Source organism: Genypterus blacodes, unplaced genomic scaffold (genome assembly GCF_046128005.1).
Source record: "Genypterus blacodes isolate CSIRO-AG114 ecotype Tasmania unplaced genomic scaffold, CSIRO-AGI_Gbla_v1 ptg000147l_1, whole genome shotgun sequence".
In the NCBI taxonomy this organism is placed as follows: Eukaryota; Metazoa; Chordata; class Actinopteri; order Ophidiiformes; family Ophidiidae; genus Genypterus; species Genypterus blacodes.
In genome coordinates, this window is record NW_027466949.1 from 1,765,039 (window position 1) to 1,790,328 (window position 25,290).

The following is a 25,290-nucleotide window of genomic DNA, read 5'->3' on the forward strand; positions in this document are numbered from 1 at the left end:
CTCTGCCCACTACGACTTGCTTTACACATCAGTGGCTCTGGGGCCACGGTGTTATTCCAGCTGAATGATCTTGTTATTGTTCACCAAATGGGACAGAGAGGTGAGATGAGTCACTAAGTTTACGACAATCAATACTCTTATTATTATGTTGTTACTGATTAAGCCTACTGATCAAGGTCCTTGTTTCTATGGGTTACTCAGATGAAGCAGTGGGATTTAAGTTGAACGTGCATGTGAACATACATAAGGGGGCGGGGCTTGTCTATGGGGATTGAGCGCTATGTGAACCAGGTCAGTGAACCTCTCCTCAAATGCTTGCAGCAGCCCAGCGGCTCCACGTGGCGATGACAAACACGCAGCATAATGACAGGCTGCTGTCAGCGGTGGGAGTGGGCTCGCGTCAGTGGCTGTCATGGTAACAAGGAGGAGAGGAGGGAACGCCGTCTCGCTCCTTCCTCTCTGCAGCTTGGCAGCCTGCGTTTAAGAATCCCGCCGCCGCATTTCACAACCTGAACCAAGAAAATAAACGTGCTGAAACGTTAACGTGTCATTTATTTTTTAAGTTTTTAGTGTCGCAGAGGTCAAACGTTGTCAGTATACAGAATCCCGTTAGCCAATCACGTCCAAGCCTCCGGTAAATCTTATCTACTGGGAGTGCCGCAACCTTGTTGATTGCAGAGGCCAAAGGCTGTGCCCTTTCATGTATTTTCTCTGGGCAGGTAAATTGGAGCGCCGGCGACTGTAATAGGAAAACGCCTTAGAGACACTTGAGACCCCCTGACGAACAGAATAGCAATTATTCTGGAAAATCAATTTTCAACCCAATCTTTCTCCCTTATCGACCGCGTGGCTCCTCGGAGGTAGAGGGAGGTGACAGGAAAATTTATATCCCAGATTCTATTAGCGGATCTCTATTTGCCCCGGCGCATTGCAGAGAGAGAGAGAGAGAGAGAGAGAGAGAGAGAGAGGGGCCTCCTTTTGTTTCACCTACATTCTGATGACGCATAAACAGCCAAAGCAGAGCACATCCATGCAGCCAGGATATATACTGTAGATATGAAAATGGATTTTTCTTTGTACTCTCTGGAAAGTACTTCATTCATTTCCATTGATTTACAGCTCGTTCTAACTCCATACGCTATTAGAAATCCCATTTGTCGGCTGGTTTAGGAATGCAAAATGTGGAAAAAGTCAAGCGTTCTTCTCTTTTCCTTAAATTCGTCTTTGATGGACTCGCTGTCTCTCGGCACTGCTGTTGCGGCCTCTATATTTTCCTTGTCTTTGTGTTGGTGTGTGTGTGTGTGTGTGTGTGGTCGTGCATCCTCAAACGAGCGCATGGCCCCGGTGTCTTATTCCCACAGTCTTATCAGTGTTTATTTTCCCACTGTGAAAAGCCAATTGCTCCAGCATTCTTCGTGTGTCAATCGCTGACCAAGATTTATTGTTGTGTTTATCCCATTAATATGTCAAACTGTTGTGTAAACTGGCTACCGCGGCAACCATTTTGACAACTGGGACTCTCTTCTCTATGACTTTTGTTTTATGCATATTTTTTTATTCTTTTCCTTCTATCCATCCATCTTCCCTGTCATTCCTGCATTCTGACCCTCTGCTGTTGTTGCCCCCCCTCCCCCCTTCTGTTACTTGCGTGTAAGTGTACATGCATTTTGTTACGACTGCACCATGGATGTAAATCATAACAGGCAGTGCTGTGATGTGGCCTAATAAAACTCTCGATCGAAAAGTGGTTAGGGCCTCTCGTCAGCATACACACTGTTTATACGCAATATAGGCATACACACACACACACACACACACACACACACACACACCACACACACACACACACACACACATACACACACATACACATACATACACACACACACACTCCCCTGCAAAGCTACAGAGGGGCCATTTTGTCTAATAACCATAATTCCTCAAGAGGAAATTCATAATACTTTGTCTCTTGCACACAAAAACACAGGCCTGAACACAAATATAGGAAGAAGACAAACAAACACACACACACACACACACACACACACGGTCCTCCTCTCCCCGTCTTCATATCCTGCCATGCATGAACAAAGGGGGTACATGTAGGATTTACTGTGCTGATTCTGGGAAGCGGCATTTGCTTTGGGTTACGGCGGCGCTCTGCGGGTTCAGCAGGCCCTGCTTCCCTCCCTCTACCTCTTCTTTGTCTCTCTCTCTCTCTGTCCCCTCTTTCCTTCGCCTCAACCGATCTACCCCCCTCCTCCTCCCTCCTCCTCCTCGCCTCCATCCCTCAGTGGAGGATAAAAGTGTCCGGCAGTGGGGGGTATTTGGTGAGAGCGCTGACTGTTGAAACAGATGCCGGTATGTGTGTGCCACCTATGTCAACACGGCCGGTCTCCGGACCCGATGCTGCTTGCAGATAGGACCCTGCCCACAGAGCCACGGAGTCTAGACTCCAGATGTGTTCGCACACACACATCCGTGCGAGCGCATTCACACACAGTCATACTAGGACCAGTGCCAGTCCAACACAATAATTCTACCAGATGACAGCCGTTTACTTACACACAGTTAGCTCTCCTCTCCTCTCCTCCCATCTTTCTCTCCCCACTCTTGAAGAAGATACTACATATGAAACGGCACATTTTCTTGCTTATGACTAACAGGACATCTTCGCCGTACAGTAAGTGGGAGTGCGGTGCAGAAACACCCCACCGAGATGACATTTTGGTGTAGTGAGGCGTTGAAACACAACGGCCACCGTGCTTATTTGTATACAAACATACCAAACGAATTTACAATATATACTACACAAGCATACACCGCCACACACTGTATGTGCTCGTGTCCACACAGGGGAACACGCCAATGTCACCAAACCATCTCACTGTAACTGTAAAGAACTGTTTTAAATGCTTTTTCCCCCCAAACACAGAGATGAATATCAAAAGTGATGTTTTCTTGTACATTTAAATTGCTTGCTGCTTCTCTCAAAACTGCACTGAAATAAACAGAAACATATGCTAGCTGCATATGCTCAACACTGCTTTATTTAGAGTGTTCTATAGCGACACAACAACAAGAGTGTTTTTGTGAAAAAGACACATGGGTAAATTGCAACTGTTATACAAAACAAGACTCGGGAAGAGGAAAAGTAAAGAGTGAAAGTGTTCAAAGCACAGATGCACTCTTGCTATCTCCTGTGCTTGTGGGTACACTGCCGATCCAGCTATTCTTGTTGGTTTGTTAATTGTTTGTCACCCACCAGGTGCCATCTGTCTGTAGTCCCACAGTCCCCGAGCCATGTGGGCCGGCCTGCCTGGCGCCTGCCAACGTCACTGACCTGCAGCAACCGTCCACACCTCCGTCACACACCTCCTGATCCGTCTGGGATAAATAGCTTCTCCCTCAACTTCTGTGCCGCCATCACGGCTTCCCAATCTGTCCTGTGTTAGAGGGGGGAGGAGGGGGAGGGGGGTGACAGGAGGAGAGAGGGAGGGATGAAGAGGAAGGAGACAAATAAGATGAAGCGGATGGGTGGGTGAATGCGTGGATTGAGAGGATGAACAGACAGATGAATGGATAGAAAATTCAGATCTGCCTACGACGTCCGCTTAGATTAAAGGGTGAGACACACACTTTGTTATCTGCCTGTCACTGTGATTCAGCAACAGCCGTCACAATTGTCAGTCCAGTGTGTACAGCTGAACTGATGGTCTGAGCTACGTACACGCCTAAAAGAAACACAAGTGAAACCAAATTATCCTCACCAGAAGTTAGTGGGGCCGTGGCACAGCGTTAAACGCACCTCACCACTCCAACAGGCATGGGAGGTCACCTTCACCTGGGCCTGATGTTTGGGGGCAGCTGTGTGTGTTGAAAAATGAGATCAGCTGCTTGCTCACCGGGACGCATGCGTCAGTCTGGAGCTACCCAGGGCCCAGTGTACCAGCTAGCATACGGTGGCCCCGGCACAATAAAGACAAAGTGAACAGCCCCCGCTCAGCCTGTCTGCCTGCCATCCTGGGGCATGTTGGGTCACCTTGACGACTGGGCCCAGCGAGGGGAGCCGCACCCCACTTCAGGGCAGAGAAGCCGGCATTATGGGTAATGAGGCGTTGCCATGCAAGTGGAACAGCTTTTGAATAACCCCATCTACACACACGTACACACACACACACATGATATTACACTTGTGTTTACTGAAGGGACAACAGCTTGTTGGAGAAACCTCTCAGGAGTTCTTAGCCAAGGAAGGAGATTCATGGACATCAAGCTAGAGGACAGCAAGTCACGTGGTGAGGTGTTCATGCATAGATAGCTCCAGAAGTGGAACAATGCGTGAAGCATGTGAGGAAGTCCGGTTATCCACTTTGCTTTTGCCACAGTCGGGATTAGGGGTGTATTCCGACAGCTCTCGTGCAATTCCCCAGTTTTCAGAATTAACTAATCCACTTTTCCATCGCATGTATCCATCCTCTAACAAAGACTTATGAGGATCATAGGGTTCACTGATAGATCCAAGACCAAAACCCTGCGGGTATTGTTGTTTGAAGCAGCCAACACATCTAGCAGGGAAAATAGTGTAAATCAGTAAACCATGAAACATTTATTTCAACAGAAGAAGAAGAAAAAAAAGGTTTCCAGGCCAAGCACGCCTAGTTATAATGATTGTCAGAAATAGGGTTTAATCATTCCGCCTCTTGGTCTAATAAAGAGAGGGACAGTACAGTATTCCCTCATGTTGACTCAATGTTAAACATTCACTAATAGCCTCAGAAACCGAGCGGCATCCCATGAAGCCACCGGAATGTTGGGACTGTATTGGTTTAACAAGATCCACTGGGAACTCCTGACCATTTCTCACACAACGTAACATACAATCGCAAGTGATGTACACTTCTAACCATCAACACACACACACACACACGCTAATCACTGGTGGAGGCAGAAGTGCGATGTGCAGTGTGATGCTATTGGCTGAAGGTCTTTGTGAAGGTTGAGGGACACAGAGACATCCCCCTTATAGTAGTTCTTGAACGAATCAGAGCCACACAGAAAATACATTTCAATGAAATGAAAAAACCGAGCATTGCTGGTGAAATGTGCTTTTCATTACCGTTGGCTTGTTTCAATGCCGAATTTGGTTTTGGAATCCACATAACATGAACCAAAGTGGCCACATTGAATATTGATTGTTTCCAAATACGACCAATGTGTCCAATAATCAAATGTGTTCTTTGTGTGTATAAGCTTACAGCGGCTAACTGGTAAAAGCATTAAACATAAAACAAAAAGTAAACATTTGCTTCTTATCTTCTGCGGAAGACCTAAACATTTCCATCTCATTACTCTGCTTTTCCTTCTGTTTTCAATTGGAAAAAGCCCCTCACTAATATAAACTGCTCAGGTCTTGGAAACCACAGTAGAATTCTGCAGATGCATGCACCATATCGGCATTAAGCTATAAAGTCATAATGTTTAAAAAAAAGAACTCCAGAAATATTGTTTTGCTTTCACAATATTCTGAAGATGATGTATGATCCCAGTATGGGTGTTTAAGTTCTGTCCTCTCTGAATTCTAATAATCCGTCTCCTGCAAGCTCTGCTACAGATGCTGGCAGGTTTAGCCTGATATGATTATCGGAGCCAGATTCCACTGGCCAGCTTTCCAGTAACACTCCTACATGGAGATGGAACCAGAGCTGAGGCTGAGGCTGAGGCTGAGGCTGAAGCGTGGGGCTGCCAGGGGACGTGAGCCAACAGGCCCGAGAAATTAATACCAGCGCTGGGGCCTCACCAAGGTACAACAACGCTCCGTGTCTGGCTCCAGCTGGAGTAGAGAAGACGGAGTGGATGACTGGTAATGATGTCACAAAGATGCGGCGGCTCCATGGCCCCTGTGCTGCTGAGGGTTTGTCCCCACCTGGAACTAACTGCCAAAGGACAATGTTTAACACTCGTATGGTTTCTATTGATCTGTGTTTTGGGCAATTTCAAGTCACAAATTTAAATGTGTCATGGAAACACTGAGATTTCATGGGGGGGGGGGGGGGGGGGGGGGGGGGTCAACACTCAACTATTACAAAAACATTTTTACGCTCATTTGAGGTTGATTTTGTGACGAGTTGATAAAGACAAACAAATGGAAACAGACTTTGCAACTTAGTGGTTATGGAGGACATGACGCACAGAGTTTCATTTCCAGATTGGGTGTGACAGATGCTTACAGAAACATGCTGTTTTGTGTGGATGGCGGAGGAGAATGAGCTGTTTCAGAATTTAATCTTTTAAAAAAAAGAAGTTACAGCTATGCCAGACAGAAAGCCACATAGCAGATACAAGAATTGATCTGCAATTCATCTTCCGTTGCGAACATAACACTCAAGAAAAGGGAACCGTGCAGCAGCCACTCCTGACCAAATGTACCAAAAAATGGGATAGCGGCCTTGTTACTTCACTCAGCTCTATTATCAGCTGTTCAGGTAATGTTGATATGAATAATAATTAAGTAGAAAGCAATGTCAACGTAAACGTAGCTAATGACCATTTCATCATAGCACAAATGTTTGGTCGTCACCTTCAATCTCCGAGAAACGCGACTAGATTTAAGGACAAAGTCTAATTTGATGGACATTAGGCTACAAAATACAGATTTCGCCTACGTTTTGCGTAAAACTGCCAATGGAAACATGGCGTACTGATGGGTAAAGCATAGAGAGAGGCGCATAACGTGGCTTTGTGAGGCGATGAGTATTGAGGCCAGCGTCACACAGCTGTTTCTCAGCTCGGCAAAATATGCTAACAACAGAACAAAATTACAATAAAACCATTATACCTCATGTAACTCTCAGCTGTCTTTTGTTATGTTAATCAGCTTTCATTCAAACTAAAGGTGTTATCTCCAACATTATTAGCTTGTTGTGCAATGGAACAAAACCACACACATCCTAAAACCACACACTACAGCGCTGAAGAGGAGGATGGGAAGAATGACAATGATGAAGAGTTGGACAAAGCTGTGCATCTCTAAGCCGAACCGCAGCTTCCAAACCAAACCACAGCTTCCTCGGATTTGCTGCAGTCATCATATTAAACTGGCACTGCCAAAAATTTTTGATTTAGTCAAGACACAACATATTAAACACCTCCCAACATACATTATGATCCGATACTGGAGAAAAGATGTTGGGAAAACTGCTTGATAAGATACAGATGACTTATCCATTTACATTGGGCTTGTAATCTGTTATGACGCATTTTGTCCTCCGTCATTCTCTCCAGACTGGAGATAGAACTGTTGCACTTGGATTCTACAAACAATAAAATCACATCATAGTCACTTTGTCATTGGACATTCAAAGAGAGAGTTAAGTGTGTGTTTGGTAATGAGCTCTGGGGAAAATCCAGGGAGTTTATAAACTGAAATTGAGATCCTGTGTGTCTAATCACAGCAATGATGGTTTAAACATCAGGAAATCATTTACATTGCTTTGCCGCATGGGGAGTTTCGCAGTATCTTAGCAAAGTTATGACAACAGAACACTACACACACACACACACACACACACACACACACACACACACACACACACACACACACTACTCATGTCCATATGACTTGCATCAAAATGGGAGGTTTCTTGCTACTATGGAGCCTTGGGGGAAAGTAAACAGAACTATTTCATTTCATTTCAGAGCTTCTGGTAAAAAAAGAAAAAAACCTCAATAGATTAATTTCAATCTGTTTTCCTCATCAGTCAATATTTCTCTCTGTATTCCTGCCCTCTAATTAATTTCCTAACTCCTTAATGGGCTTGTAATAAATCAATTCTGAAGCAGTTTTTTTAATAAGAATAAAAAAACTTGCATAGGGCAAAAACAAAGGATGGTCTCTCAGCTTGTTGTAATACTAATGAAACCAAACAGATTACTGTCAAAGAACATTTTTCAACACAAACTCTCGCTTCTTGTTCCCATAAATATGTTGTCCTCAGTTATGCCAAACCTGGAAGGCGTCCAACTCAAACCATGAGACAACATATTTTGTGTGGGCTCGCTAATAATGTTTGCCTTTGCTGCATCTAAATGTTCCTGCCCGGGAAAAGTCCTTAAGAGTAGGTGGGATTCATTTACATTCAAAGGGAAACGTTCACTTTCTCCTAGAAGAATGGAGTCACGGTGTAAAGTTAAATATGACTGTGGACCTTTACGCTGGCATGAAGATTGAATTTAGCTCGCCCGCACTTTTAATAGAAGCAGACGTAGAACATTCGGCTGGGGAACAAATACACAAAACAGCAGAGCTCCTGTTTTCTTTTTTCCACCCCTTTGCTTTTTTTAACCGGCAAACACTCCCCGATGGTATATTGTCCTAAAACTGACGAGGCTTGAAATATGACAAGTTTAATACGTCCTGCAACACCGCCGAGGCCCGATTTAGTTACTAGAGCAATAACTGGCCTGTCCCGGCCTGCAGCGGAGCCGGCGGTGTGATCGTTACCCCTCATCACCGAGGTTCAAACCCAAAGAGGAGACACAGGTCTGAAGAGGTGAGGGGGGCTCGAATCTGTCGGCAGGTATAAGAAGAGCAGGACCGGGAAGAGTCCTGGTGTGTGGGTGGGTGGGCCACCAAGGGAGGCAGAGAGAGAGAAAGAGAGAGAGAGAGAGAGGAGGGATGGAAGGAAGGTCTGCCCGTGCTGTCACCAACGTTGGCGTGTTTGGATAAGACCCACGGAACATGTGGGGGAATCAGCATGAGGCATCACACCTGGAGGAAAAGACAACTAAATCCAGCCCCCAGTACGTTGGGGCCCGGCTCCACCAAGTCTAGCCAGCATCTGGAATGGATATCTGGAGACGCTGCAGACTTCACAGCACCGTTCGCAGGCGCTTCTCACTCCACCTTTGTAAAAATCCAACACAGGGAAACGGGCTGTGGTAAAAATAAAACCACACTTGCTGAGGATTTGTGATTATAAATAAATGTTTTTTTCTCGCCGAGTGAAAGTTTTTCTTCTTCTTCTTCAGAATCCCATCTGCTGGGTATGATGTTGATGAAATAATAGTCTTTTTTCTTATTTTAGAATTGCAAGACTTCTTTCACCCCCAATATGCTTCCGCTTGACTCCTCTTGGCTTTAAAACACGTACAGATGCCAACAGTTTTTGGTTTTTCGTAGCTTCAATATGGTTCACCATCTTTCAGCGTGTTTTACTTTGCAAATGAACAATGCATCAAGTCACAGCTGAAACTAAATCTTAATATCTTGTGATTCATTCGGAATCTTTCAAGGAAGAAGCTGTCTAACTTGGCACCGCCTGCTCTAAAATTCTACACTGGGAATCTCTGAGCCTCAAGTACTTCAATGTTTTACTTGAAACCTAAAGCAGCACGACCGTTACTCAAAAATACTTCTAGTTCTGTGTGCATAATTGGACTTTTACTCCCATCAGCCAGCAATGCTGACTGACTGATGAGTGGACAAAATAATAAAAATAATTTGGTTAAGAAATAGTTTCTTATCCAATTTGGACACAATTGGAAGAGAAATAATTTAAGAAATGAAGAAATTACTGACAGTAAGAAAACGCAGGGTTGAAGGAAAGAATTAGAAAAAGAAAGAGAGAAATGTAATATGAGCTTATAGTGGAGAAATAGTGAAGTATGTCAAAAAAATAAATGTTTGTATTGCAGGTTTCAAGTATCCAAAGGACAATAAAATAAAACAGGGATGAAATACAGTCAACACAGAGACAAGAGTAGGTAAGACAGACTATTAAAATGAATAAACACCTTGTAGGAATAACATCAAAATCAAATAAATGGATGGCAAACAAACGTAAATACAGTCAGAATAAACTACTCTTCAAGGATGGAAATACACTGAGGACAAAAACCTGTGTAACATCTCTGGTCCTCTGCTATCTGCTGAAGTTTCATAAGAGCAGCCTGAATTAGAAACCCAAACCAATCAATCCTGAGAGCACCTATCAGCATGACACAGAGACAGTTAAGTGTGTATTTGCGCACCGCTGAGTGGTGTGTACACGTAAATGCGAGAGTTTGTCGGGGGCCATCCAGCCGTGTTGTGACTGGAACAATCCCGACCGCAATGTTTGTTTACGCAGAACCACTCACTCACCCAAATAATCAGCCGCTGTGGGCCTTTTCTAATCCGCGCGCAAAGTCAATGGAGCCAGGTTGAGCTGGCAACAGCCGCGATAAGATACTCAAACACGGCCTCTTGATCTGCGAGCCATGGCCTCTCCTTCCCACACCCTCTGCCCCTCCATCCCCCCTTCCTCCCTCTTGTTTAATTGGAATTCCCAACGTGACACGGATGTGCATTCGGATTTTTAGAAAAAACAAGGCAAAACTGGACAACAACAAGCAAGTCAAAGCAAGCTGCCGTCGTCTGAGAAACACCCACTCCATCGCAAAGGAATGCATTTGAAATAGTGTATTGTTATGGTTTTGGCGAGGTTGGTGCTCACACGGTAAATGCTGGTATGTGTGTGTGTGTGTGTGTGTGACCCACTGATAGAGGTATGCAGTCTGGTAGCGGTAGAACATTCATTAACATTCCATTTATGACCTCAGTATTATGTCCACAGCGAACGGGAGCATATATTTGCCTTTCACACCTCCTGCTCGGGATGAGGGAAAGGATAGAGCATTATGTGTGTCGGTGTGTATGTGTGCGTGAATGAGATAGAGAGAGAGAGTGAGAGTGTGTGTGTCTGTGGGAGAGAGAGAGAGAGAGAGTGAGCTGTGGGGAGTAGGATAAAACAGCTCAATGATACAACATAATCTATCTGGAACCATGTCTCAATATCACAATATTTCACACATTTACGTATCACAAATTTGGCAGCGTTCAGCCTTCTCCTCAGATCAGTGGAGTTATTTCTGCCTTGTGTACTGGATGCTGCAGGACGGAGATACAGTTTGCGACGGCACAGATGGGAGAGGCTATAGCTTCGGTACCGCCGTATCGCATGCAAAAATGTTTGGTATGTTTTAACACAGATAAAGCTGACATATTCCGAGGCGTTTCGCAGACAATACCCATGAAGGAAACAATCTCCCATCTGGCAGTGCAGTCTCTCTGAAATCCTCTCTGTCATGCTCAATGAGAAGTGAAGAGACAAAACATTCTCTGTCTGTATATCGCTCCTTATCAAGGCTGTACCTGAGGCCTTGCTGGGTATCGACAAGACATCGACCCCCCCCCGGGATAGGACCCAAAAAACAACAACTATAATTGACCCCATATGTACTTTTTATAAACATCTCTTCGCAGGTTTGATGCTTTAAAGACACTATTTACCTCTCCTGTCTGTGGGTGTAAGTATTGGATTGGATCAAAGCACAGGCGAAGTTCCTCCCTCTGTAATGTCATGTACGATTTATTGGTTGGGTTCAACTCCCATCAGCTTGACTCGACTCCCACCAGACATCAACCTCTCTCTCTCTCTCTCTCTCTCCCTCTCTCTCTGAGGCCAGGCTGCCACTGCTCTTATGTGGAGAATGTCAATGAAGTCAGTGCTGTACTGCTTCTCTCCACATGATGGTGCAGAGGACGAGTCTCCCCCTGGACTGTGTGAAAGCTGACAATTACCTTAAAGGATCCTCAGACATGCATGTGTGCTCCAACACTGCTGCTGAATGCTACTTGTACGGAGCGAGCGTACGCTTTGTATTTCTCGCAGCCATGTCGACGACAAGTAGAGATGTTGAAAGGGATTGTGATATTTTTGTGCGTGAGTGTGACATGTACAAAACACATTGATCTCATGGGGAATAAACACATTATTCCATTGCTGTTGATTGTGTTTGCATTGATGTAATATATGTACTCCTCCACAGCTGCGAGAACAACCCCCATATAGGATGTCAGTGTTGTTTTGTGTGTGTGTGTGTGTGTGTGTGTCCTTCTAGCCTGTATGTAGTCACACCTGTAGTTTTCCGCCACGATGTTATCAGACCCTAAACACCTGCTCCACAGTCTAAGGTCACAAACTACATAAAACTGCCTCCTAGCTCAGAGAGATGGACATCCGGCAATACTGAGAGTGTGTATGTGTGTGTATGTGAGTGTATAAATGATGGGTGTATTTTTCCTCTACTGCCATTTAAATGCAGTTCTTGTCTCCCTGCACATCGCTCACCGGCGTCCTACAAATCTGAATATGACCTCAGAGGAAGGACTGGTGGATGAATGGTGAGAGGGACAGCGTGACACTGAATGTATGGATTTACATTATGCATTAACACAGTGGAATACACAATATTAATTTACACAAACATCTGCTCAAATAGTACAAAAAGTACATGAAGTATAGTTAAATACTCTTTTTTCTCCGATGGTATAAAGAACAATGTGTTGGATGTGTTGTCGGCAAAAATAGAAACACTGAATCAACATGGTATGCAAAAAATGAAGTAAGTACAATTCTATCTAAATCTGTCATCTTCGCTTACAAGCTTTGCATCTATTTCCATATGTACTCATCCAAGTGTAAGTTACAGTCTCAGGTGACTTTAAGCAAAGCAGCCCAGGTGCCATTTTCCCAGCTACTGTGTCTACTCCTGTTGCTACTCAGGCATGTTGGTCAGGACTGATAGTGTTGTAGAATTAGTTGTCCAAACCATCCCAACTGGCTACATCAGAGGGCCAATTCCAACAGCCTCACATTCACCAATCCACCTGTCAAAGAGGCTCTCCAATTAACATGTTTCTCCACAGGAAGCCAAAGCCTCAGACTGGAGGTCACAGCCGACTAAGCCAGAAGAAGTCATTCATCTGCAGAAACAACAACAGATATACAATTGTGATACCATCAATTGGCTTCACTGAGAAGTCTGGGTCTAGGGCTGTGGGATTCACAACTTCCTTTTATTCCTCGGAAAACAATTTTCCAAGTCCGGGATTCAATTTCCAGTATGCACTTCAACATGTGTGGTACCAATAGATGTACGCAGATATTCCACATATTGATACTATTACAAGAACAATGAAGGTTTTAGTGAAGGGAAGTGATCCCATGAAATTGAAATTGGTTCATCTCAAGCAACCACCTGTGTCTGATATAAATGCCATTTGGAAACAGCCTACATACAAAAGCACTTGTATGGCATAGGGACAGAAATGAAATATTATTAGAATAAAAATGAAAACTTGAGTGCCACAAAGAAACCACTGCAATTATTTTCCAACATGCCTGAGGTTTGGCATTCAGCTGTGGGTTGCTTTATAGATTATTAATTGGTGAATCACAGTTACTAATAAACCAGGCGGCTCAAAGAATAAATGTCTCCCAGGTTGCAAAGGGAAACTTGATGAAAAACTACAATTGTGAGTCAGGTTCTCAACAAGGCTGCAGGACATCAGCGAAATTGGTTGGATTATTGTGGAGAGATAGTGTGGAGAAAATTGCATTACATTGTTGTGCCTGTTGGTGCTTTTGCTCAGAAATACTCCCATTTCCAATCGTTAATGACGAACAAGAAAGCTTTTCTGATTGAAAACAATTCCAGCACTTCAAGCCATAACAAAAAAAACCCGACGAGAGCATTCTCACCAAAAGGAAGACATTTCACGCACCGGGAGCCTTTTGTGATATTTTCTCTCCTTGCCTCTTTCCCTCCCTCTCTCTGCCCGTCTCTTCCCTTTGTGTGCGTAAATCATCTCTTCCCTGCGGCCTGTCTGTGATCATGTTGATGGGAAACAAAGAAATCATCTTGAATGGCACATTAATTTCCTCCGTTCTCCCCCTGCCCTCTGCCTAATGAAATCCCCTCTGCCACGGGGCCTGAGGAGCCACACTGGCAAGCCGTCACCAGCCAGTAAATATGTTTACCTTGGAGCACTACGCTAATGGACTGTTTACTAGGGGGAGGCAGCGAGGGGTGTTACGGAGACCAGGCAGCTTCGGGTCTGGGGGTGTGTGTTCCTCAGACCAAATGACAGCTCCTTTGCTTCCCCCCCATCTCGCCCAAAACCAACAAACCACCAACCACCTGATCTAGTGTGGCTGTCACCAATAAAGAGTTTAGACAGAGAACCAAAGTGCAAGGAAACATGAGTGGATTTCTCTGAGGTAAAATAAATAGAAAGTCTGCTTTGGGACTATATGGAATTTCACTTTGCAGGGATTAAGCAGAGCTGTGTAGCGAACTGGAAGACCAATCATAAGACAGGTTTCAGGCTGTCTTGTCAACAGGCATTTAACAAACTTTAAAAAGACTATTGGTGTCATTTCTGGCCCTTTTACTGCCATGGCCCCCCGTCTGCAATGCATTCATGCACCCAAATTTGCAATGTCTTATTCCCCAAGGTCTTCAGTCAGTCCCTGTCACTGGGAGGCTCACACTAGCCCCAGGATTCTGCCACAATTTGTCACATGATCCAACAAGAACACTGCTGGGTTGAAAAGGAAAACACTGTGGGCAGCCCACAAGAGCGTACACCAAACGGAGGAGAAAGCAACAACTATACTAGAAGTGAAGAAGACCTACCATTGATACACATTTTAAGGGGTTGTGGATAGGGGTTTGGTTGATTTTGGAGTAATTAAAAAGCTCACCTGTATTTCTTCTGCTACTTTTATGAACATGAAATTCTTGCACCTTTATATCACAATCAACCATCCACAGGAGTCATTTAACCCTCTACAAACAATGCATTTGTGCTCCAAATCCTCCTGTTGTTCTGGGTTGCTAGTGTGCCTTTATAGATAGGAAGAGCTTTTCCATCTATGTGGAGGAGATCAACTGTCTGTCACTGTGCGACATACATCAGGAAGGTGTGTGTGTCATGTGTTGTGTGGTCAGACACCTGTGTCATCCAAGCATCCAGACACTCCGGGAAAGTCACGCTGGGTCCTTTAAACATCAGTGGACAACTTGTGATAGATAGATTAAAAACAAACTTGTGTGACACTTGAGGGAGGTACTGACTTGTCCAATGTGACAGAGATGCTAAAGAGATGTTGCAGACACTTCAGCATTGAATGCCAAAAGCTTGTCCAGTTTTAGACTAACTACTCCCCCATCCATCTGAAGTGAGGAATTTGCCATTTCGCTCCATTTTAATATTGTTTGCAATTTCTTGAAACACTTTTCCAAGTTTACTTTTGGGGCATTTTTTTGCCAATTCTACAAATTGATTCATGATGGTTCCATTTTGTACAAACATTTTGTATTCGGGACATAAAAGAGCTTTGAAGATTTATTAACTATGCTAAGAGTTTATGTGCATGTGATCAGAAACTGAAGGATGATGGCGTTAATAAAATAAATACAACTTCAGACTGGTGTTTGCATTCAAATCTGTGTTGACCGCTGCTGCTTACATTCACCCAAAGAGGTTTCAGGCTCAGTGTAATAATTACTATATTATCTTGCATAATATGGTTGATGAATTTGTCCCCATCTCAGAGACATCTTACAGCAGGGACGTTCAACTAAAGGTATATGTGTATGCATGTAAGAATAATGCCTGTGCGCACTCACAGGTGTTTGTGTGTTGCATTTGTGTACCCACATAACTTGTCGTTCCAAGGGCAACAGCAGCAGCAGTCTGTGATAACGCCCCCTGTCTCATCTATGGGCGTCTGGCGCCTGGCAGCACTATCAGTGACTGTGCCTAGATGTGTCCCTGTGTCTCCTACACACACACACACACACACACACACACACACACACACACACACACACACTATCACACAGAGAGGGCCCTGCAGCTGGTGACAAGCTTCGTCTCTCAGTCTGATGCCAGCCTGTTCAACACACAGCTCTCTATCCAGCTCTTATCTCCATTGATTTCCTCCCCTGCCTCCAAACTTAGATTTTCACTCTTTAAAAACAGACTAACTGCAGAGACCTGACAGGGCAGGGTGGGGTGGGAGCGCAACCCATCAACAATACAGCATTTAGATGGAAATGCATGCAGCATAGGGTGCACAGTAGATGGCGAGTGATGGTTTGCTTGGGAGCTCGATGGTAAATGTGCAGAAACAACGTAACTTGAATCCCCTCAGCTAATGAAAGCAGCAGCTACAGTAAGCATGCAGCTGGGGGGTTTCATGTGATGCATGTGTGAGATCTACCTTAAGTCTACATATTGACATGGTCATGAATTTTCATGTCAAATGTCTCAGCAGGATATTGCTGAGGGCTGTGATCTCTATCCCACTGTGCTGGGAGATTCAAACCCCCGCCCCCTCCTCCTTTTCACCTCTGCAAAATGCTCCTCCCTTAGAGTCGCCATTGCCTTTCCCATGGATCTAACCTCTCTCCCTCCATCTCTTTCTCTCTGTTTTATTCCCCTCCTGGGTCCCTCTCCTCTTTTCCCACTCCTCCTCTTTCTGCTGCCCTTCCCCCTCCCATCGCACACACACACGTACACACACGCTTTATGCCGGCAGACTCCATCGATTGATTTCCCCTCACTGTGACACATTTGGTGCAGCCGCATGTGGCCTATTAATTATATCCACAGCAGACTCTCGTCACGCTCCCCTTTTCCCAACAATACATCCCCTTACGCACATGCACAGATGAGCGCACACGCGCAGACACACGCACACACACACACACCCTTAATGACAGCAGACCAGGGACTACTAGACAGCACTTATGGTCCTACAGATCAGCCTATAACTGCTGGATTTGAAGGGGAGACGGTAAGAGAACAAAAAAAGGGACAGGGAGGACTCAAACCTGGAGCATTCTGAGTAGAAGCAAGCAGACGGGGGGCAGTTGAGGCGAGGTCGGGACCGTGTTGCGTTTAATCTGGCTAACATCTGTTAGCCATCATGTGTGTGGCTCCATTTGGAGTCCAGAGTGGACTAAGAGCCCGAGGAGGCTCCCTGCATCAGCGCTCGCAGGCTTTTAGTGGGGTTGCTCCAAATGGATCCCTCAGCACAGACGGACAGACACTCGGAGAAAGAACAAGAGCAAGAGGAGACAGAAGCTGACATGCACTCCACAGCACACAACAGCACTTAGCCCATCAGGCAGCTTCCTCCTCCATACTCGCTGCATGTGTGTGAGTGAGTGAGAGTGTGTGTGTTTGTGTGTTGGTGCCGTTGCCTTGGTGTGTGTGCATCTGGAAAACAATACAGTAAGCCTTCACTGCAGGCCTCTTACAGCCTCAAATCCTGGGTTTTTATATTTAGCTCGTAATCACTATAATTTCCAAATTAGACACAGGCTGGCCAAGTACACATTCCTTCTGTACAATAGCCCTAAATGGTTGTACCATCATCTCTGGAGACAATCTCTGGAGAAAGACACTTTAAATATTAGAGTGATATTCAGAGACAATCCATAGTGATGAAAACAAGCAGGGCACGCTAAACATCTGCTGGGGGGGATAGAGTAGGAGGGGGGGGGACGCAGATTAAGAGCAGATTACAGAGCCGTTCCCTCTAGGGTCTTAATATTCCAGATTGGCAATGTGCTGGACCGGGAGATCAACCTGGAGATTTTCATATGAAAAGATGTCTTCTGTCAGAGATTAAGGGCCGTTACTATTCATTAACTTTGTTGTTTTTTCCTGTCTTGTTTAGCGCGCTGCCAGAAACAAACAGCAGAAAGCAGATTTTGCATCTTTATACAGAAAACATTCAGTCAGGAGGGGGGGAAAGGATGAACGAGGGGAGAGAGAGAGAGAGAGAGAGAGAGAGAGAGAGAGAGAGAGCATGTTGTATTGAGAGGCATTTCTTGGCGTGAAGGCAGAATCCTCAGGACCATGCATTACATCCTACTATAAACAAAGGCTGGGGCTCATGCATTATTTATTGGCAATAATACTGAGGAGCGCTTGCATAGGAAGAATACATTAATCATATGATCATCTGGAGTTTACATTTGCTCATACTGTATCTGTTGGTTTGTTTGTGTACACTCACTGATTAAGATACTTATTCGTTTGATCATTAGTGCTGGGGTTGTCCACACAATTACATGTGGGAGGATGAGAATGCAAACATGCTGTTAGTATGGGTGCATGTCCCCGGTGAGGCCTTGTTTACTGAGGTCATATTCCTTTTTGAAATTATAATCAAATCATAAGAATGAAATCAAATGAAATTAACACATTCCAAAGAGTGAATTCCTCCTCGAAGAAAACCTTCAAAAACTAGAAATGTGTCTTTTTCTTAGAGCATTGAACCTCGTATTTCTTTTTGCAAAAATTAACTTGATATCAAAAGAGGGAAACAATAACCTGTCAGTAGAAAGAGAGGCACGCAGCCCCATAGTGAAGACAAAATTAAAACCCACCCCATTTGTTAATCCTATTGACACTATCTGATTCATTTTGCAAGCAGCCAAAGTAATTATAGCAGCAGAGATATTCTTTATGGGTCCTTGCTCATTGCCATGCTCTATAATTAGAGAGGAGCACAGCAGCAGCACCCAGCAGAGTGATGGGGCATGAGTCCCCAATAACAGGAAAATTCATAAAATAAAAAATAAATAGATGTACAGGGATAAAGGACCCAGAAACCCTCGGGCTATAAATCTGAGAGTAATATCTGCTCCAGTGTGTGTTTCATCTTTGCATGTGTTGCATGTGTGCATGCGTAAAGACCCTCCCATGCCAAAGAGGAGACATCCCACAGGGTGAATCAATAGATGGTGCTGGATAATGGAGGCCGGCTCAGACAGCTGTGTTCTGCCTCTCCCTGCGCCTGTCTGCCTGGCTAACAGGACGGCGCGGGGACTCTGCAGGATCACACACCTGCCAGGGCCGAGCGGGCAGCGCATAAGGCTACCGGACACCGAGCCACGCCCTGTCGCAGCTCCAGCCGCACGGTGCTTCCAAACTCACACATGTATGCTCAAGAGATACAGGAAAAGTGTGTGAAGTTGCTTTTCCTTTTCTTTGTTCTTATTACAGCTGTACAAAAAAACAAAACCCTCACATGGAAAAAAAGCATAAAAACTATATTTTTAAAAGGACATACAACATAAAAATAGCTTTATATTTCTGATTGTGGCTTTATTAGCTGATGAATATTGTATGGATCTGATGACGGCCAATAAACTAAACTAAAGAGCAGAACGATCAACCCTTTTGTATCAAGCTCTCTTCTCAGACAAGTGGAGCTCTCTCTCCCTCTGCCTCTCTCTCGCTCCCTCATCAATACAAATAAAAATAAATCCTTTATCTCATTACCTTAAGTGCACCCTTTATTGATCTACAGTTTACGACTTAACAAACAGCCAATAAATATAACCCGACCCAAGCCCCGGATGGAAATCATCAACAGATTACAGTCATATATCAAAACGTGAATGATAAATTCTCTCGCAGTTTCTCGTCCAATTAAAAGTTTTTTTTTCCACCCCACAAAGATCATCTGACTGAAGCTTTCAATTAAATATCCGCTGAACACCATGAATGATGAAACAGTGTTTGCGGCGGCAGATCTTCATGTATGATTGAGTCGGAGGATAAAACAGAAAAGATGATGTTTCAGATTCATTTCTCAAGTTTGTAAATGTTACACTGTGCGCGGCCTGGTGTGTATTCATCTTCTCCTGTGAGCCCGTCTCTCCCCTGGGTTTGGGAGTTTCAGTTGTGGTGCCATAACTGATAAAGGGCTGACAAAAAAAGAAAGAAAAACCCTCCTTAATTAAAGGGCCATGAAGAACGGCTGAAGGTTTGTACTGCATATCCAACACACACACACTCACACACACACACAGTAACAGGGCCTCTGCAGGTTTGATGTGCTGTGGCTAATGAGAAAGGACAGTGGACCACAGCTACCGTGTCGCTTTCTTATCAGAAAAAATGAATTCCTCTTTTCACATCATTATTCAAATCAGACGGCTAATTCCTGAGATATTTGCATTTTTCTCTCCTTGCCTCTGACTGGGGCACGTCTCCATGACACACGGAGAAATGCAAAACAAGTTGTTAGTGTGAACGTGTTTGTTCCTATTGGGTAGATCTAACGGCGGATGCAAACACTTAACTGGCGTAGTGGCATGAACCAGAAGAATCCTCACATCTATTATTTAACCTACAGTCATTAGGTATCGAAGCTGCACCGCTCAGTCGTCAGGATAACACGCCTACGATGTGTCACATATCATCTAAATCAATTCTTCTGCGTTGCCATTTATGGATGAGAATATCGGATCAGACAATATAGCGGCAAAAATCATCTGAAGCAAGATAACTGAGGGAAAAACGGATCTATTGACCCAAACTACAGGGCCACAGAATGAAGTCTTCGTCTAATAATATACTGGCCTGAAGGGGAAACACTAGAATAATTATAATAGAGTTTTATTAATTGCTTTATTTAGCTTTAACAATCAGTTTTTAAAATGAACCTGGCTCCAGACCAAATTACACCAATTAATAGTCTATCATGGGATACATATTGATGTGTGTTCATGAAGTTCCATAGAGATTTGTGTGTTTGATTGACAAAAACCTTGTCTTGTAAATTCCAGGATCCCCTCTTGTACCCAGCCTGCCAATGATTTTCTTCTAAATGGATTCAGTACTTAATAAAAATCATAATGTAATATAATAAGTTCATACACACTTCTCATCATCCTGCTAACAAATCTACCAACACACGTGGGTGCAAACCTAAAACAATAAGCATTATATTGACCTATTTTTCCTTACATAAGTGCACAAAACTAAGGCAGTGTATGTGCTGGACTCCAAGACGTTGTGTAAGGGACTTACAGTTTGACACGGGACACACACGCATACACACATACACACACTTGCCGGCTCTCTATGAAGCTGAAGATGAAGATTGGGGATAGAAAACCTGATCCTCTGAATGAAGCTGATACTCCACACGCCACCGCAGTCCAAACAGGTCACCCAGGCCTCAGCAACATATGGGTCATATTCAGACCTGGCGTGACCTGCGGCTGTTGCGAGACACATCATACAGTGTATTATCCCGAGCTGCTGGAGTGTGTGTGCGTGCACGTGTGTGCGTGTGCAGTGCCTCCGCATGAGCTAAATGGAACGCTGCTGAACCGTGTCACCGAAGCAATCAATAGACAGACATCTGGTAAGTGATGGTATGTAAAGTATGCATGTGTGTGAGCGTGTGTGTGTGTGCGTGTGTGGGCGAATGGTATTGTCCAGAGTCCTCTGAGTCATGTAACACTGCACTGCCTTTGTAAGAGAAGAGGAGAGTTCCTGTAATAATTTATTCATCGCAACATCAAAGATACATTCAAGCACAGGTGTCAAAACTCCCATATTGTGTGTCACAGCCGCATAGTTCCCCTTTTATGTCATATCATTTTAATATATATAAGACACCACACACACACACACACAGACACATTGTCACTTTTCTTCAAATTTCCAAAAGTAAGTTGCACACTTTTAGTGCTCGGCCCCAAACAGTGGATTGAAAGATGACTCACGTACAACAAATGAAAACGGAATAAAAGAAAAAAAACACATAGAAAGAAAGAGAGTGAGACCGCCTGGGAGACAGACAGACACGCACACACACAGTCACACACACACACACACACACAAATACAGAAGCAGAGAGGGATGAGTGCTAGTGTGAATAGGAGGGAGAGAGAGTATGCTGAATCCCACTCAGACCACCTGCTCATCAGTTCCTCTGGCACAACAGATACTGTCATTGTCCACACAAACACAAACACACACACACACACACAGTCACACACACACGCAGACACACACACACACACACACACATACTAAGCTCAAATATTAAAATCTCCCGGTGCGCTCACAGAAAGCCTTTCCCAGTCCCTCCCACATCAGATGCTGGGCACACAGACTTGATTTAAAACTGTTAGGTGCCGTTCAATATGGGCCTGGTTTGGAGCCAAGCCTCGGACATTTCTCTGAGGTTCTGCTCAGTTACCTGCTTGCCTTTTTGTTTACTTCGGTATGTGTTCATCTGCGTGTTCCGAGCAGCCGTTTCTATTTCATTGATATGAAAAATGTATTATTTATGCTTTAACTACTTAACTCAACTACATTTGTCTGCAAACATTCACTACATTCATTACAAACATTACAAAGTCAAGATCAACATTTCAAAGTTTGATACAAAAAGTAAAGTTTTGAAATTACATTTTATTTTTGATACTCTGGAGGATTTAGTTAATGTTTTATCCTTTAAACAGCTAAACATAACTATATATTGATTTATATCCCTTTAAGATCCGGCTTTGCTTCAACAAAATGTAAAAACAAATCAGTTAACACTAACATTAGCTTCATCTTCACAGTAATGACTCTGAAACTGTTTTACATTCTGATGTCAATAAATGTAAAATAGTGCAGGCTTTTGTAAACGGTGAAATTATAAATTCTGGAAGCAGCAAGAAGTGCAAAACTGGAAAGAGCTTTTCATATGCAAGCTATGGAATCAAAACTGTAGAGGATGAATACTGGTATGATTTAAAATGTCTATCGATACTAAATTGAGATCTGAATTTTCTAATTAGGTTTTGAAAGCATGAGAACAATTGTGGCAGCTTCTAGGCACTAGCAGCACGAGCTCGTATCGTGATTAGACACTGGATCATCCACATTCTAAGGTAGAAATGCTATGGAGGCGATGATTCTGCATAGATAAATATCTAAATAACCAAATTATTAAAGCTTTACATTGAGTTTAGAAAAAAAAATCTGCCTTTTGTGGGCTGAATTCGAGAAAAAAAGCTAACAAAACCTTAAACACCATCTGAAAACATGAATAACTGAGACGTCCAGAGTGACGATGGCAGATTCTATCTTTAAGCAATATTTTAAACAATGAAAAACATGTTCCATCTCCACCCACAACCCCCACCTATTATCTCTATTGAGGGGGATTCCATTGAAGGGACAGGTGCAGCTATGCCTCATCCCTTCCCCCTACTGAAAAACAGTCGACTGTGTACATCTGCACACACACACACACACACACACACACACACACACACACACACACACACACACACACACACACACACACACACACACACACACACACACACTGGGGTGCGAACAAAAGACACACACGTCATATCGCGAAATACATGATGCGCACATACAGTTTGTATGCACAAACACCCTTCCCCCCCTGTACTAGAACCCCTGCTGGCAGTGTATTGTTTGGTCAGTGTGTGTGTGTGTATTGGTGGGGGGCTCTCAGGTACCCAAGGTAATGGCACCTGTGGTTATTCAGGCCTAAATGGCAGCTCTGGCGACGCCACAGCTCACAAAGTGCCTGTATGAGCGCCGCATGTAGACTAATGCGCCTGTGCACACAATGTCTCGCTCAACTACAAAGGACAGGTGTGTGCGTGTCACTAAATTGTCCCCCCGTTGTCTGGGCCTCTCCGAGTGGCAGGCCCTGTCCATTAGCCGCAATTTAACAGGATGATCAGAGTGCTTGAAAAGGGCCACATCAAACAGGTCTGGAGAATCCCAGGTGCCCGACGCAAAACGCAGGCCTCGGCAATATCGGCGGCCACTTACAGGCCTAATGTATTCTGTGAGGGAAATGAAGATGTTCCTCCTCCATCCAAGGCTCTTTTGTTCTGCGGCGGACAGACAGCGGGGATTGTTTCTAAGTTAACATGGTGTCCTAGTGATGAGAGCAGTGAGGGCAATTATCTTTCTGAGATGCATATTAATATTTCACTAATGGAAGGCTGATGGTCCTGTTATGGCAAAGTAATAACATACAGTAGAGAGCGTAGAAGGTAATTGTAAGTACAAAGGCTGCTCCAAAACCTCTGATCTTGCACTGAAATATTCACCTTATGTGGCAACGAGGTGACAAGGACATGAACCAGATGTTGAATCATTGTTTGTAACCGCTTTAGATTACATTTTAATTTCAGAGCAAATTGGATCAAGTGGAATGAGATGAAGTGGGAAAATGATTCATCTGATCCACGCATACATATATAGACAGCGATGCATACCTCAACCAAGGCCCAGAGAATATTCAATTGTGATTCTGCCTCTCAGTGATTCAATTCAACAAGGTTTTCATTAAAATTGACCCAAAATTGAAGATTCTAAACAGGGATCTGAAAAAAAGCGCCCCACAAAGTGTTTATTACAGCGCCACCCTTAGGCCGATTCAGGCCAAAATTTTATGGATTCTTCTCTGGCTCTTGACCAACCTGCCATAGAAAGTTTTATGAAAATCAATAGCTGTTAAACAGAGACAGAAAAACCAACAAGAGGCACAAACTTAACGTCCTTGGTGGAGGTATGTACTGTGACCATCTTACTGACACGTTCCATGCCTTCCCTCCTTCTTTCTCCATCCTCATTCCTTCATATTCTTCTCCAATTCATGTGTGAATTGGATTTCATCCTCTGAGTCAAATGAATTATACCTTTCACATGGAGGTGGGTTCGTGAAAAATATATAGAAATCCTCACCCTGGAAATGTTTTTTATATAAGAAATATTCACATATGTCAGACCTGCAGCTACAGAAGCAGTTGGATAAAAGGTCTTTGAGCGCAGGTTCAATTCTCTCTACGCTTTCAGACATACAGTACATCAACCATTCATTCATCTTTGAACTCTCCATCTTGTATGATATCATTTCTCCTCCTGAATCTAGGGCACGGCCCAAACAGGACATCGGAATTGGGACCAAAAGGACACGACGTCCCAAGTTACCGTGCTGATTTATGACCACAAGTCTGCCCCTGCGGTGACCTTTATTGGTGTCACCCAGACAGGGACGCAACGCTCAGACCGAGATGACAAAGCGTCTCTCCGAAGGTCATGCCCTGCCCCGCAGCCACATTCTCTGAAACTCATCACAAACCAGGGACACACTCTTTTCCAACTGCATTAACTTCTTCTGGGAAAAGTGTCTAGCCGCGGGCCGCGAGATTGTGACACCAAAGCAATCATAACCACCTGCTCGTTGACGTGCCCCAACTGTGCTGAAGTGCACCGTGGTCTTTTTTCACCAGCCAGTATTTGTCAAGCACCTTTGATCATTGACTGCTTTTGCAATTTTAATGAAGGGTAAAGCAGAAATCAATGACATGAAGTCAGCGCTACCCACAGAAAAGATTTGCTGGTATGGAACATACAGGCGACAAAATATGCATATTAGGTGCAGTGAATCGTGGAATAAACAAAACAACTGATTGCTGACATCCTTGTGTTTGTTGTTGGGGGAAGAACATTCATCATGTGTCCATACTATGTGACCGATCAGCTTCAAACAAATGCAGAAAGAAGGAGGGAGAGCGCACGCAAAGAGAGAGAGA

The 25,290-nt window shown here is 44.1% G+C and overlaps 1 long non-coding RNA gene across 1 annotated transcript in view; it reads right to left on the reverse strand.

Annotated features, from left to right (window-relative positions):
• Positions 1–3,073: 3,073 nt before the first annotated feature.
• Positions 3,074–25,290, reverse strand: part of LOC143012411 (uncharacterized) — a 115,067-nt gene continuing 92,850 nt past the window's right edge. The window contains exon 5 of the long non-coding RNA XR_012965051.1: positions 3,074–3,446. This is a non-coding gene — a long non-coding RNA (uncharacterized LOC143012411). The remainder of the gene's footprint in view (positions 3,447–25,290) is intronic.